The sequence below is a fragment of the Cyanistes caeruleus genome, chromosome 6 (genome assembly GCF_971803275.1).
Source record: "Cyanistes caeruleus chromosome 6, bCyaCae1.hap1.1, whole genome shotgun sequence".
Taxonomy (NCBI): Eukaryota; Metazoa; Chordata; class Aves; order Passeriformes; family Paridae; genus Cyanistes; species Cyanistes caeruleus.
The window spans coordinates 39,306,670-39,322,346 of record NC_141706.1 but is presented as its reverse complement, the minus strand read 5'-3'; the positions used below and the strand labels follow the sequence as shown (position 1 = coordinate 39,322,346).

General features: G+C 34.4%; 1 long non-coding RNA gene across 4 annotated transcripts in view; it reads left to right on the top strand.

Moving 5' to 3' along the window:
- LOC111930340 (uncharacterized) overlaps nucleotides 1-15,677 on the top strand; it is a 35,096-nt gene that overhangs the window by 2,114 nt on the left and 17,305 nt on the right. For all 4 annotated transcript variants that reach the window (XR_015288437.1, XR_015288438.1, XR_002865125.2 and 1 more), the window contains exons 2-4: nucleotides 5,878-5,991; nucleotides 6,724-6,837; nucleotides 10,470-10,582. This is a non-coding gene — a long non-coding RNA (uncharacterized LOC111930340). The remainder of the gene's footprint in view (nucleotides 1-5,877; nucleotides 5,992-6,723; nucleotides 6,838-10,469; nucleotides 10,583-15,677) is intronic.

Genomic DNA, 15,677 nt, shown 5'->3' with positions numbered 1-15,677 from the left:
TGATAAATGTACCAAAATAAATGTGTAGTGAGATGAGTATACAAGTTTATGTACAGTTCATGAAACAGCTTGAAAAACCACTTTCTTTTTTTAAGATGATTTTAGTCAGCACATGATTTATACAGTAAATTACTGTAAAATAGGAGTGAATAATTATGGGCAGATATGAAGGCGATGGTGCCTTCCTAAATACACTTTTGAAAAGTTAAGAAATGACAATTGGTATAAAACTTACTTGCTAAGTAATTGTGGAGAAGTAGTAAACATAACATAGATTTTTCTGTATCGCAATAATTGCAAAAAACATGTCTTTAAAAAAAAATCTTCAGTTCATGCTTTGACCATCACGGGGCCAGTGTTAAGAGATGGAATATCTGACTTGCCTTGGAATTGCTTACAGGGCACTTGAGTTTCTTACTAGTTTATTGATGATGACATAATATGTAAATCTTTGAAAGCGTCTTCTGCTTGTCAAAACATCCTAGGTGATCTAAAAGAGGGTGTCTTACATGTGAAATTCTGGTGAAACCGCAGGAATTTTTTTAGGGGTTGGGACTTCTTAGCTCATAAAGGTAATGGGCACCTGTTCTGAACTAGAAGAAAGATTTTAGCAGATTACTAAAATGAATTAAACAATACTGCATAGTACATGAGCTAGTAGAGAATAACCAGACTTCTGAGGAACTGTAAAAAAAGGCAGAACAAAGTTATTTGATTTATTGCCCAGAAAATAAAAGGAAGGTAATTTTGTGATACATCACCTCTATATTTTTTGGGTTTGAATGATATATGTTTACTTCTTTATAAAAAAATGTTATTAAATATTATTAAAATTTTAATAATTATTAATAAAATTTTATTATATTATCGAATTATTATTAAAAATAATAGTTTGACTAGTAGTTGTGAACACTTAGAAGATGCTTATTTGCAATACTTAGCAATGATACACGGAAAGTAAAAATCATGTACATAAATTATTCTACTGCTTTATAAAATGAAGAGGACATATAATCTGTAAATGTAATCAGCTTTAGAACAAATATTCAAAGACTTGTCAAGATATTTTCTAAGCATTCTTAGAAGATCTGCAAAGAAAGTAATTCTGAAGTCCTGCATTTTTTAAAAAGGTCTGTTATTATTAATATATTGCTGATACAATGTAGCTGGGCTTTGGGTGGATGGCTCTATTGCATTCAGTTTTACAACTTCCAAAAAAACTGAATTTCCACTTACAATCCAGACTTGTTTGACGTAGAAGTTAAATACAATTCTGTAGGACCAAGGTCTGCTTAATTTACTAGTGCAACTGGAATTTTTGCTTCTACTTGATGAAGACATCAGTAGTTATTTTCACAAATAAAAAGGTGGCATTGAGGTCCCAGAATTTTGAAGTATATCAGAATTGAATTAAGTGGGATTTCAAAACAAATTTGCATTTTACCCAAAAGGATGCTGTTTTCAAATTATTTGGAATATATTCTATGAGAAAATCTGTTGGCTTTCATTCACTTAATGGAATAGCTCTTGCGTAGTGTCACTACTCTTAAAAAGTTCTGCCATATGACAGTGGACAAAAGACAGGGCACCATCTCCCAAACTGCTTGCCCCAAGACATTCTGCTGTATTGCCACAGAGGCTCAAACAATAAAATCCACCAAAGCTGCCTTTCATCTTGGGGGAGTACTGGCTAGTTTGTACAGAAGGCCTGCAATGGCTCAGTGTTTCTTTTGCACCCTTTTCTGCCTAGAAAGTTGAAAATAATGATAATGAATTAGTATAACTGGAGGAACCTGTCAGAGGATTGAAAAAAGCAATGCAGTATCCCTAATGATCTGGAATAGTTAATTAAGTTCTCTTATAAATGAGTTCCAAAAATAACTTACTTTCAGTAAGTTATTCTGAGAAACAGTCATTTTAGCATACCTGAGCTGCAGTGCCTCTTAGCAAAGGGCCAATTATCTGGTGATTGGCAGTTAAAGGTGAACTAATGAAGTTCTTAATTAAAAGATTTCCTATTATAATCACCAGTAAGTAACAGAATACTGCATATATAAAGCAGATGTAACGTTAGAAGAATATTTTCATTTTGAAACAAAGATTTTGAAAATCGTTTCCACCTTTGCTTACCAGGTCCAGAGCAGGAATGTTAAGAGTTTTCATGGGTATAGCTGGCAGTATGCCACTATTGGCCTTTATTAGGCTGTCCTGCTCTGACTCTCTAACAGTTAGAGGTATTTTCCTCATTTAATGGGTGGCAGAATTTTTTGCTCTTGATACCCAAAGCTCTCTATATAATACAGAAAAATGGTTTGAGATTTTATAGGAGAATATGTCGGACTTTTAACTAAGAAACTGGTCTGCAGAGTTCCTTTAGCTGCCTGTCATTGACAGCTTCCCTGAATTTTCACTTACTTCACAGTAAGCAAGCAGAATATTTTCAATTTTTCTGTGAGATAAACTAGAATTATATTTTGAGAAAAAAAATCTGGTTTGTCAGCATGAGATGCATTGACATACTACTAAAATCTGAATAAAAGAAACTTTTCAGGTGACGTTTCTCCCCATTCAGATGTTCAAGGACTCCACGTCCTCCTGTCTACATTTCTACAGCTCGACAGATGCAAAGAGTACTGCTCTGAATGCCACCTAACCACACTAACAGTTCATGTTGCCCTAGATAAAACAACCTGTTAAGATTATCTTGAGCACCTTGTCACACTGATCATCTCTTTTTAGAGCAAAATAGGCATACATTGACTTAAAGTTGATCTGCAGCCATTCACACAGACATGGCCCTGGTGATCAGCACTGTATGTGAAGAATTACTTATTTGGCCTATGGTCTCCTTGCTCTTACATGCTCCATATAAACACTACTAAATATATATACAGCTAATTCTGTAGTTCTTAGTTCTGGTAAGACAAGGCTTGTCATTTTCATAGGTGATTTGAATTCTTTCTTCATGACAGAAACAGAATTTAGCCTAAGGAGGCATTATATAGATTCTTGACTAATAGGTAATTGTCCTTATATGATGTCAGCTTTTCTGAACTTTTGATGAACTTCATTTACCAATCTACCATTCTTCAGAGAGCCAAATGTATAACATTAACCGTATAAGGCCCTGCCTCTATCAAAATGACCAGTGTTTCCATCGGACAGTAGTGCAAAGTAAATTAATATTCACTGGCAGATGAATGGGTTTTTCACTTGACTAGGTGAATTTTTATTCAAAAATTTTTACTATGTTAGTAAAAGCACTAACATTAATTACCACCAAGAGAAACTGTTGAGTGTGACTGGTAAAATCATTAATTTACCTTTTTTCTGTTCAGCGTAATCCATGGGATTTAAATGTGTTTTTCTCCATGTGAAGTCTTTAAGTACTTTCAAGACAAAAAAGATGCCTGACCACCTCCAGGTCGCCAGAAAGCCTGTAGTAATAAAGGAGTTTCTGTTCTACATGTATCTATTTTGATTGCAATTAAAAATTTAGGTGGGGATGTTATATTTACAGATTTAAAGCATTTTATATTCTCATTTTTTCTCCCTTATTAAAAAATGGGTATTTTAGAAATAAGTATTTATTTTTTTTGTGGAAATTTTAAATACAAAACAAATTTGCATGCTTATCTAATGTTATATTGGAAAAATGTAAATCAGAAATAAATTTACTATAAAGAAGTACATGTACAAGATTCGGAACCAAGTCCCTGTTATCTAACATGAGATGTTTCTTGTGAAGCTGTATTAACTGCCAATGAAGACTGAAATTTTTTGAGTGTTTCTGCACGTTAGAGATTATTAACCATTCTAGAGAGGAAGAACAAGACTAGGCTCAATAATCCTTAAAATATGTTCATCATCCCACAAATGTGAATCTAAAACTATAGGCTTTAATTTATTGGGAGTTGGCTGCAAAACACCCAGAAAAAAATGTGGCCATGGATAATAATCCATGAGAACAGAGAGAAATTAGCGATCTAGTTAATGAGGTTAAGCTCTACGATATCTTTTTCGTCACCATGAGATAAACCACTGGGATCTTGTAGGCAGAAATAACTGGGATATTTTTACAGAGACACAAATTAAGAGAAACGGCTTTCAATGAAAAGTCAGAAAATTGAACAATTGCAATGAAATTCTAAAAAAGGAACTATTGTCTCTTATTGCATTGGCATATAATTTGATATCGTTCCTCACTTACTAAATGGTTCTGCAGTTGATCTTTGATTAAAATATTTGAGTAGGTTAAATCTGGTGAAGTTTCAGAGGAATAAGCAAACAGCAAGTTTTTTGGCCCATTTGTTTCATTGCAAAAATCTTCCTGTAACATAAAATATTTATAATACAGCTGTAAGTAATAAAAAGGACTATAATCTTTTCATTCCACTGTTCCTATTTGTTCAATTTTGTCAGTAAAAATAACATTAATACCTTCAACAATCAAAGCAGATTTTAATGTGTCACATTAATACTCTTCTTCTCACAGTTAGATTTTCAAGGGAGAATTAGTCTAGTAAGTATGGAGCTGTTTTGACCTAATTAGCAAAGTAGTGAGCTTATTTTTGAGTGATACAGAGAAAGCATTTCATTGCTGAAAAGAAGCAGCAAATCAGTTTTACTTTCCAATGTCCCATTGAACTGTATGACATCATGTGTAGTATAAACCACTTGACATAATCTGCCTCTGATTTTGAGTCCTGAAGGAAGGGTGGCTGTGACAGTGCCCTTTGAAATAACATTGAAGCTTCAGCTCCCATGTCAACATCGTGCTCTAATCAGTGCAGTCTTTTTTGTCGCAGGGTCTTCCACCTTATAATTGACCCTGACATATGCTATTCACTCTACCCCTTGGCTTTGGACATATAATTCCTGTCATGGTCAATTATTAGGTGATAGAGCCTGCAACCACAGGGACTGTTGCTTAAAATCATCCTACACAGTAAGCCCTGAAGTGACCAAATTCACATCTAACTGGAGGGGAAGAGGGGATCTAGTCTTTGATAAAACTAATATTCTTTTCACTTCTGTATAGAAAAACGTCAATTTTCATCATCCTATAAGTTATTGAGACGAATGGTGACAGTGCTATTTCTGAAACAGGTTAAGGAAAAGTACAAAAGCCCTTACCAAACTCAACACACTCTGAAATGAGGAAATTGTCTGTATGAGCATACAGTATGCATAAAAATTAGATTACACTACATTTGAAAGGCAGATGAGAATTTAAGAGTGACAAGTGGGCAAGTGCTAAAAATAAGGGCATGTTACTTCCTTTCCAACACTGCTTTGTCTGTATGCTTTCTTTGATGTTGTTTAAGCTTTGAATTAAAGAAATACTTTTCAAGAGTCTGAAAGGTACTTCTGATTACTGTATTGATAAGAATTGGTTTTGAACAAAAAGATCTCTTCTGGTTTGTCCATTGGTTCTATAGTGCCTGAGAAGTTGCACAATGACAAAAACCAGGACACCTACTCTCTGGTCTTCATATAAGCATTAGGATTTTCAAACCCAAACAGTTTTGTAGTCATTGTATTTTTGCAGTAATGTTAAAAAAAACATTACAACTTCAGGAATATGAGCTGAGAAGAGCAAAAGTTTGCCATCTGCAAACATTGAAAGGCAGTTTTGTGAACTACAGGTTCACTTCACACATTCTCTGTCCATAGTCAACTATGTCACTGTCCCAGAGGACTCTCCCTGGTTTTTGCTATGTGAACATTAATTTGGATTTGCTAGGTGCTATTGCCTGTTTATTTGGGTTTGGGTTTTTGGTTGGTGGGCTTGTGGATATTTTATTTTTTTTTAATTTGAAGGGAATTTTGATAATCTATAGTCTTTTCAAGTCACTTTTTTTTTTTTTTCTACAGGAATCTTCCACTGGTTTGTTCCACTGCTGACAATTTACTTAATTCTCTTGTATGTAAGAACACAGCTCAGAAATAATCTGTAAAGGACCTATGCATAACTGCTGAGTTTTACAGGTAATACAAGATACCAAGATATGGTATTCCGAAAGATGTGATGTGGTGATATCTTTATTGCATCTCTTAGCTTGAATAGACAAAGCTCTAATTAACATTCATACAATTATCTAAGTCTTTAAAATCCCATCTGTCTTAATGATGTATACATAGCATAGCAAGCCAAATAAATACCAAGCACATACAATGCAAAAGCCTTTAATTTAAACTATAGCACTGCTTACTGAAGCTCTTGTACATATTCTGTGTTTCAATTGTATGGTTTTCATAAGACTTGAAAACCTTCCTCCTGAAGTACAGTTCTGCATATATCTGAGAGCTGTTAGTGCAGCAACTGCTTTTAGTGTGTGCAATATGCAGACAAGTAAACTTTGGAAGTGACTGATTTACCTACATACGAGTTACCTGGAGTGTAACCCGGCTCAGGTGTTTGCAAGACACCTTGACTGAACATACAAATGGATGCAAATACCTTCAGAATTAAAAAACAAAATAGAAGTGCTGTTTCTAACATGCATTCTTTTATCTACCCTGCACGTATCACGTGATGTTCTAAACATTATTTCATAGAAGAGTTAATTCAGCTTTCAGCAGTGTGCAGTCTGTGAAGCAAGGAGAATAACTCCTGGCTGCTTTATGGTTTAAAGCATGATTGAATATACTAACAGGGCTCCATGAAGTACTCATTTTAATATACATAATGTATTTTTAAAATATTTCATCTCTATACAGGTCTCATCCTCTCAGGAAGTAGAGCATCTCTATTGCACTTAAGAAGCCGAGGCAATAGAGCCCAAAAATACTGAGATGGCACCAGTGATCTGAATCTTGAAATTTTATTCTCTGGTCAGTAACTTGTTGATCGTTGCTCAATCATTCCTGCTACTTCAGTTGCTCTTTGTTCCAGTTTCTCTATAGGTAAAGTGACATAGCTATACCTTACAGAGTATTTTGAGAATTATGGGAGTATAAAACTGAGTAAATTACAAAACATCATTGTAGTAAGTATTTTTAAAAGAGTCTTTTCATAAACCTTTTAACTCGGATGCTCTAAAAATAATTTTTATCATTTAGATTATGGCAATTAAGGGAAATACTTTTTGTGTAATGAATGAGATAATTTATAGTTACATAAATTTATAAGATTAGCTTATTTTCAATGTTTATATGGAGGTTCTTCTGGGAAAGTATTTAGGGACATCACAAGTAGTATTTAAATCTCACCACGGCAACTGATTTTTCTATGCTCTATCAAATAGCATATTTGCAAAACTGCCAGATGGGGAGAGAAACTGCAGTGAGAAAATAATGGTGAGGTTTGTAGTACAGGAAAAAAGGATCAGACATTAGATACATGATTTTAACAGCATGAGGAACTTTAAACATTTAACAAACTTCTTAAATAGAAGCTTTTCATTGAGCTGTCTTCTGCAAGGATAGCAAAAGGAGAAGGTAAAAGAAAATCATACTGCTAAAGCTGTCACAAATCCTAAGCAAACACAATTAATAAGGGGTATAAAAATGGTAAATATTTGAGTGATAAATCTTGTGGTAGTATAAGAGGCAGAAGGTTACTATAAGCTTTGCATTAAAGATTTCTAATAAGGTATATCCAGTCTCTCCTCCTTCCATTATGGATATGATTGGTAAAAAAAAGCTTTGAAAAATTTGGTTCTCCCAGGCTCTTATGTATACTACAGCATTAAAAGCAAACATTTAAAGATAGAAAACTTGTGAAACCTCAGTGCATTTTTTAACCCATTTCCAGGCAACATTAGATCAACAGCAGAAATAATTGCTGTCAGTTTGTACTTTTTGACCAATAATTCACTGTATTTTCTGCAAGAAACTTGAGTGATGCAAATGACCTTATTTTTACAGCATGCTTTTATTAAATAGTTTATTATTTTGGCAGACTAATAAAGATTTTGGTATTTGCTTTTATTTGCAATAATATTACCACGACATAAAAAAGGATTTTATGTTCTTTTTGAGGAACAAGGAGGATAAAAGTGTTGATGGATAGTGCAACTAAGGCATCAGCAATGAGCTGGAAATGAGACACATAAATATGAAAGCAGAGCTAAGAAAATAGAACTGCACCCTTGGCCTCTCTTAAAAGAACATGCACATGCCATGGTTCATTCATACAGTTACAGAAACTCCTTTTGTTTTCAGTGAGTCAGTGAAAATATGCAAAGACTAAAATATTACCAAGATTCTCAGTTGTTTGGCATATTTCTGTAGTTAATGTAGTTGTGAAATGTTTCTAAACATGTAGAGAAATTACTGATGATGAAGATTTTTTAGAATATTTTCTTTGTATTTTCTTTGAAGTATAAATTTGTCCTGTTTTCTAGCTATGTCTTAGACAAAGGTGGTGAAGCAATATCGGTTTTCCCCTTTTTTGTCCTTCAAACAGACCTAATTCTTTAAAGATCAAAGAGCTGAGACCTCATAGGCAGACCAGACAATCACACCAAGGTTTTAAAAACAAAATTATCAGTCCTGTAATTAAAAAAAGAAGCTTAGATAGCATGTAATAGAATTAATCTTATTTTATATTGGATTGGTAGTTTGGTTTCAGATTGAAAAAATTGTGACCATGGTATTCATTCTGCAATAATCTGAGCTCCTTGACAATGGGTGGTGTTAGATGCAAGGGGTATTCAGCAGTTAGAAATTTATTGACTCAAACAAATAACTGGATATGCCTTAGAAATAATGATGCTTTCTTGATTGACGGTACTTAAGATTTGAATTTTGCTTATAGCCACCCCTCAAAAAGACAGTCAAAGCAGAAAAATATGAACAGAACTACCACATGAAAAAAAATCTAAACAGGCAAACAAAACTTTCCCTCTCTGGAAATTTGTTTGTTCCATTTGCCTTTTCTAAACGGCAGCCAGTAAATAGGAATCATGAAGTATGAGTTTCTTAGAAGAATAAATCTAGCAATTAATTATATGTCAAGGCTTAAGAATCAAAAAACTGCTTATGCCCATTGCCAGTCATTCACTCCCTGTCAGTAGTAGTTCACATCTTTCCTGGGATGGCATCCAACCACAGTGGCATCTAAAATATAGCAGGCTATATTGTTACAGTTGGAGGTGAAATTGAAAGTTGCACCAAACAGAAGTGACAAATTCACATTGCTCAGTGTTGCCTAGCAATAAGAGATGAGTTTATTATGAACACTTGACTCTACATCCATCGCAAGGAGGCTTTGTATTCACACCAAAATGCCACTAGTCTTACAGGCAAAAGGGGCAAAAATAGGGTGGGCAGAAGGAGGGAACAGTCGCAGTAGTTGTATGTTCTGTATTTCAAGATTTCTCTTCGGGGAGCGGCTCAGGAAGGAGAAGGCAGAGCCTGCCTCCAGCTGAACTCTTTGAGACTGCCCAGGTTGCTTGTAACGGCCCTTAATCGTCCTTTTGAATGCCCTTAGTAGTGCTGTTTCGTTAGTGATGGCTTGTAGTTCAGACACTGCAAATGAAATCTTACTGATTGTTCCCAAGGACTGCTCAGTAGTTGTTTTCATTGTGCAGAGCCATTTGCTTCGGCTCTATTTTCATTTTTTTTCTTTTGCATTTTTTTTAAGGGAAAAGGACAAGTCATCAGGGAGGTTTTCCCTCCTCAGACATCTTGCTGTTTTCTTTTTTGACCACTGTTTATATGGGAGAACATTTATTTCTATCTTGGACATTAGACCATGTCTCTCAAAGCATTAATTACCTAACTATTCACATAAATGTGTGTTTCTTTTAAAAAAACATTTAGGTATTTTTGAAGACCTTACTGGATACCCACCCACATATTTAGGCACATAATCAATTTTAAAAATCAACGCAATAGTTTCTATTAACCCCCCCTCCAATAACTGATCTGTTTCTGTGTTTTTATGCCATCTGCATTTTTGACAACTGAATATTTTTGACAGCATGGTCCATTGTGCCCAAGTTCACATCATTTTTTTTTTCTCTCTTTTTTTTAAAACATCATATGACTACATATGTAATAGGAAAATGGGTTATATCACACATTTTGCTTTACAGATTTGGGTTCACAGTCGATTTTTTGAACTGACAAAAATTGTAGAAGAAGTATTTCTATTATAAGAGTGCATTTATTTTATAAACGTAATAGATTCATGAAATGCTATGTAACTACATTGAAATTACAAAACAGTTGTGATTTTAGGAAGAAAATAAGGATAAAGTTTAGAGAATATATAGTTTGGGTAAAATAGAATAAAGTGTAGATAAAAATGCTTTCTCTTGTTTAGAAATGCTAATGCCAAATCAACTGAATCTGTGAAAATTTGAGAGTATAATTTTTATATTTTGTGTGCAAAATGCAGCTATTTTCTCAAATTGTGACTTAGGCAGCAAGCTTCAAAGGTACAAAACTGAGGTACTTACATTTTGCAAATGTTTTTGTAAAAACCTTTAGTAACTTTGGTCCTTTCTTTATTTCAGATTCAACGTGTTACAAACAAACATATTCCACCTGTTACAACAATCTGGCATATTACTTCCTTGATACGTGATGATACAATACCTCTCAGGTTTGCTGAGTAGCAAAGAGAAATGTAAGCAAATGAAAAGGTTTTCCACTTTCACAGTTTTTTTCTGCTTGGGGTTCTGTTTGTCTGAGAACCGTATGAATAGAAGCCATATTTTATAGTATTTCTTTAACCTCTGCCATCTGGTGTAGGTTAGTTTTTCCACTGCCAACATATCCTAGAGGCCCTAGTACCAAAATGTTTAATTTCTAAGTAAACATTTGGACTTTATAAATCCAGTTTAAAAAAATAGAGCATTATTTTTAAACTTTATACTACATTTGCCACTACTGATGACATTAATAAACACGCAGGCAGGTATATGGGTTTAAAGACTTCTGGCCGTGACTTTTCTGTAGCCGACCTCCAGAGATACCAGGTCACCTGACAACTTTAATCACCGAGACTTGCTCAGTTATCAGGAAGGGACTTGAATATTCCCTGCTGACCTAAAGCCTGAAGTTGTGTCAAGGGATTTGCACCACCACAACCAAAACTTTCCAAATCAAGTATGATTTCAGGAAAATAATACTCATACCCATGCCAAAGGTAGAGCTTTAACTTTTCAATTTTTTTAAATTTAAACCAAAGTTGTTTCACTGCAACAGGGGAGGATTGCTGCTACAAAAGAATTTAGGCAAGTAACTAATCACTTAAGAAAACCAGAGAATGTAATAACCATATCTCTAGTAACTTCCTTTTTTCTTCTGAGGAAGAAAAAAGCACAAAAAATCATGTGTCATAATTCTAATACCAAGAGGATAAAGTCCTTTCTAAACCTACAAAAGTATAGTGTTTTGCTTTGTAGTAGGCAGAAAATTAATCATATTTCTGTTTGAAAAAATACAGTGCTGTTGATTGTCCCAAGCTGATTTTCAGTCAGATTGAAAAATTGTAAAGTACTTGCTTGTGCTGAGCATGGGCAGGCAGACTGATTTCATCTTAATCAGTATTCTTCAGAGGTAGACCAAAGTAAAAGACAGTCACCAGGTAAAAACACATGGATGATACAAGTGCACAGCTTATAGAGGAGAACATTTAAACCTGTGTATAGGCAGGTTCTGAAGGGTTAAGAAAAGATAAATAACTGCTGTCTTGTTACTTAATTTTGATTTAGGGAAAGTTCTGAAAAAATCCTTAGGAATTTCCACTTCTTTACATGCCCACTGATTAAATTTTTGTGTGCATGTCTGTTTTTCCCTAAATTCGAAAATACTAGGGATAGCTTGGTTTGCTACCTTCTCCTGATGCACCTCTGAATCCTGAGGAGTATTCAGAAACATGTTTTTGGTGTGAAATGAATTTTTAATGAAAATTCAGGAAAGGTCTTTACTTAGTGTTTATTGAGCTTCAAATGAAACAAGTCTTAAAAATAAAGAACAGTAAATTAATTAACAAGTGGCTCTTTTTTTGACCACTGAGCTGTTGTGCAAAAATTATGCCCATTTAAATTAATTAATTTAGAATTTGATTAGTTTAATCAGTGCAATTTGGTAATGAAGATTCACGTATTTGTTGAATTTAAATGATAATTGTCCTGAGGATAATTCTTTTTGCTGAACAGTATGGATGCCAAGAGATGAGGTATCACCTTTCAGCCAGTCTGGGATGTGAAATTCTGTGTTACTTTGCAAGACCACTAATTGCATTTATTTTATTATGCTGAGGTATAAATAGCAGCATCTGGGGAGTGAACATCCTCTCTCTGCCATAGGGACAGTGACTTCTGCCTGGATGGACAACTGGTTAAATTGCCTCATCAGTATGAATCATCAGAACAGATAAATCAGTGCCCACACTGTGATCTCTGTAGTCATCAGCAAAACTTGTTTGGTTTAATTTAGTAATTTTCTAATTCTAGCTTGCTTTGAGACCATTTAAATTGGTGCTTCTTAAACCTTCCTGTGTTGGAATGGCAGCTTAGACATGCACTGAAAGATTTACCTCAGTATTTCTTTGTAGCCACTGATTAGCCCTGTGAACCACTGCTCACATTTGTGTTGTGCCTGGACCTACCCTGTCCCTTCAGCACCTCTTACCGATAAACTCACTCTCTTCACTTTCGATTCTCAGTGAACTCTACCCTGGATGTTTTGTGCTTGGCTAGGCATTTTAAGAGTGGATTTAGCCCTAAGAAACCAAACTGTATTATCTTCTTTCTTCTGCCACAGTCTTCCCTGTAAACCTTTGGTCAATGTAAGTGAATTTTCAAAAGGACCAAAGATCACAATATTCATGCTGGTTTTGTGAACACAAACACCTGTGTGAGAAGGAAAATAAAGTCAGAGCTCCAGCAAAGAAAAAACTAGAGTTGGTTGTTGCACGTTTGGCCATTCAGTAAACATGCAGCACAGCCTGCCATAACACTGTTGCTGTTTTTCATGTCAGTAGTAAAAATATATAGGAAGAATCTGGGAGTAATTTTCATTAAATTATATATTTTGTCACTTCTATCTTAAACTGGGTATAAAATTGGTTCTAACTCACAATCTTTCCCAGAACAGATGGGATGGGAGGAACCTCAGACTAAATTCTAGCACACAGACTGAACTGAGCTCCTGAGGGATGAGTTCTGGGCTCTGACTTTTTTCTCTGTATTTCCTACTTAATAGCAACCTTCTCTTTTTTCCACTAACATAAATCCAATTCAGATTAGTCTGCAGCCAGTCTGCCTGCCAAGTGTGGGTTTAGGGTTTCACTTGGCAATCCCTTGCCATATTGAGTATTTTGTGATGCTATTGAGAGGCTTTAGGTGGTTTTTGACATGATTGCATTGTTATCAGTCCAATAAGGAAGAAACTCTTATATTTAAATTCTCTGTAGAAGTGAATGAATCTACCGATTCAAAGTGGTGGTAAAGTATGTGGATTTTTATCAGGTGTAAATTGGTTTCATTATTTAGATTGTTTTGTTTGCTGAGTACCCAAATTCTGCCCCAATAATTACTGGGGTTTTTTTAATGTGATATGTATATAGCATGTATATATCACCTATTTTTATTAGGTGACATACATGGAGAAAAAGAAGAGGTACTCTTAATATTATACCTAGCATATATCCATCCAGGAACAAGGAATAATAAACAGTCTCTGGAACTTGGCAGAAGTTTAATTCAAGGGCCATCATGGACTTTGCATAGTTTTGTTTACTGTGTAACAAGTAGTCAAATAACATTCAGAAACTGAAAGTGTATTTTTCTATAATACACATTTTCAAGCAGGTTTCTTGGCATGCATTTTGTTTGTACTGTGCTTGAAGTTGTTTATGGCATTAGTGGTTAGTGTGTTTGTGCATGTTTGCATTCTGTCTGTTTATGAAGTATTTCACTGGTACCCTTACACAGCATGTGGTCGGTCGAAGATTATTTTTGATAGCGTGTGCAGTCATGCATTTTGGTGAAAGCCTTTAAAGTAAGGTGGGTTAAACCCTGGTTATTTGCAGTTATGTAAAGACAGACTTATAGATAAAGACTCACAGAACTTAGGTACAAAAGATACTGCACCGTTTTAAAGATGAAAGAGTGATTTAGTGCCAATTTGTCCAACAACCATGGCAATTTGAGTTTCATAAAGATAGGCCAATTCTATTAATAACTAGAACATTTGAATATTTTTATTATCATAGATGTCAAAAATAATTAACAGATGACTCATTATATTACAATAATAACATGTGTGTAACTAATTTTTGAAATGAACTACGGAAGCAAAAACAAACCTCTAACAGGGATAATTTAAATCACTTCAGTCTCTAATTGACAGCTAAGTATAGGCAATACTTTCAGGACCCAGACACAGGGCTGTGAAATTAATCTGTGTATTACATTGGGCTTAGAGTGTTAGTTGATAGCTTTCATGGTGTTTTGAAAGTATGGGTTGTTCAGCATGTATCTAATGACATTACAGGAATATTATTGCAGAAAATGTAGATGCTGAGAAAGCACTAGACACTTAGAAGCATCAGTTCTGTAAGGATTTTGTGAATGTTACTGAATAAAGTATTATTGCTTTATTTAGATGCCTAACTGCAATTTTAAGAGCATTATTCTTCCTGTGAATCTTGAAACTTAACCAAAACAGAGCTGATCAATAATTAGTTCTTTTGAAAATTCCACTTGTAATTATGATTTCATTACTATTGTTAATAAAGTTCTTCATGGTAGGAAATTCGATTATATCAGCTCTGATTTTCTTTCTTTTGGGACAATTTACATTTTCTATCATGCTTCTTAAACCTTCCATTGGAGTGGAGAATTTTTTCATAGAGGTAACTTTTCTTCCTGCTAGAGTAATATCAGACAATTTTCTAACACTTCATTTACATTTCTCAACTGTGCATTTGTGAGAATTTAAAAATCATTTCATTAAGTTTGTCTGTCTTTGAATAAGAGAATACACTTAGTGTATATCATTGAATGTCATTTATGATGTGCACAGTTTTTTATTTACTTTACATCTACATGTACATAACATGTTATACAGCAGTATCATTTATAACACCATGCTTTGCTGCACAACTCTAGTTGCTTTTGATGTATAGTGCTGTAACATACAGTGAGACCTTTGTTTAAGAATAATTGTTTATGGGACTGTAAGTGAATTCAAAAGACAATAGGTAAAGGTGGAATTCAGACTCTCTTAGTACTCTTCCTTCTTGTAACACGCTATACCTATGTTATTCTTAAGAAGTCTAAATTCAAGCCACAGAAAATAACATTTCTATCACTCAAGACATAGAAGCCATTCATACAGAAATGAGAAGCAAAATGTGTGCAGAAATAAACTTTAAATCTTATGAGAGTAGCAGCAGGTTCATAGTGTCAGGAAGAAAAAAAATTATGAAAGGAAGCCAAGCCTGACAAACTGAATTGTGGCTCATCTGAATGTTGTTGAACTTCATTTCACTAGCAAAGCAGAGAGTTACAAAAGGGAAAATTAGAAAAAATCCTTCTTACCGCTGTAATGTACTAGTTTGAAAGGAACTGTGTCTGTACTATATAAATTCATAGATCTTGAAAACTATATAGGTAGTTTCAGTATTTTAAATTGGAAGCAGAGAAGAGGATTTTAATAAAAGCTGTATGGTCATACAACGGATGGAATTTGGTGATGACTTGTCTGGA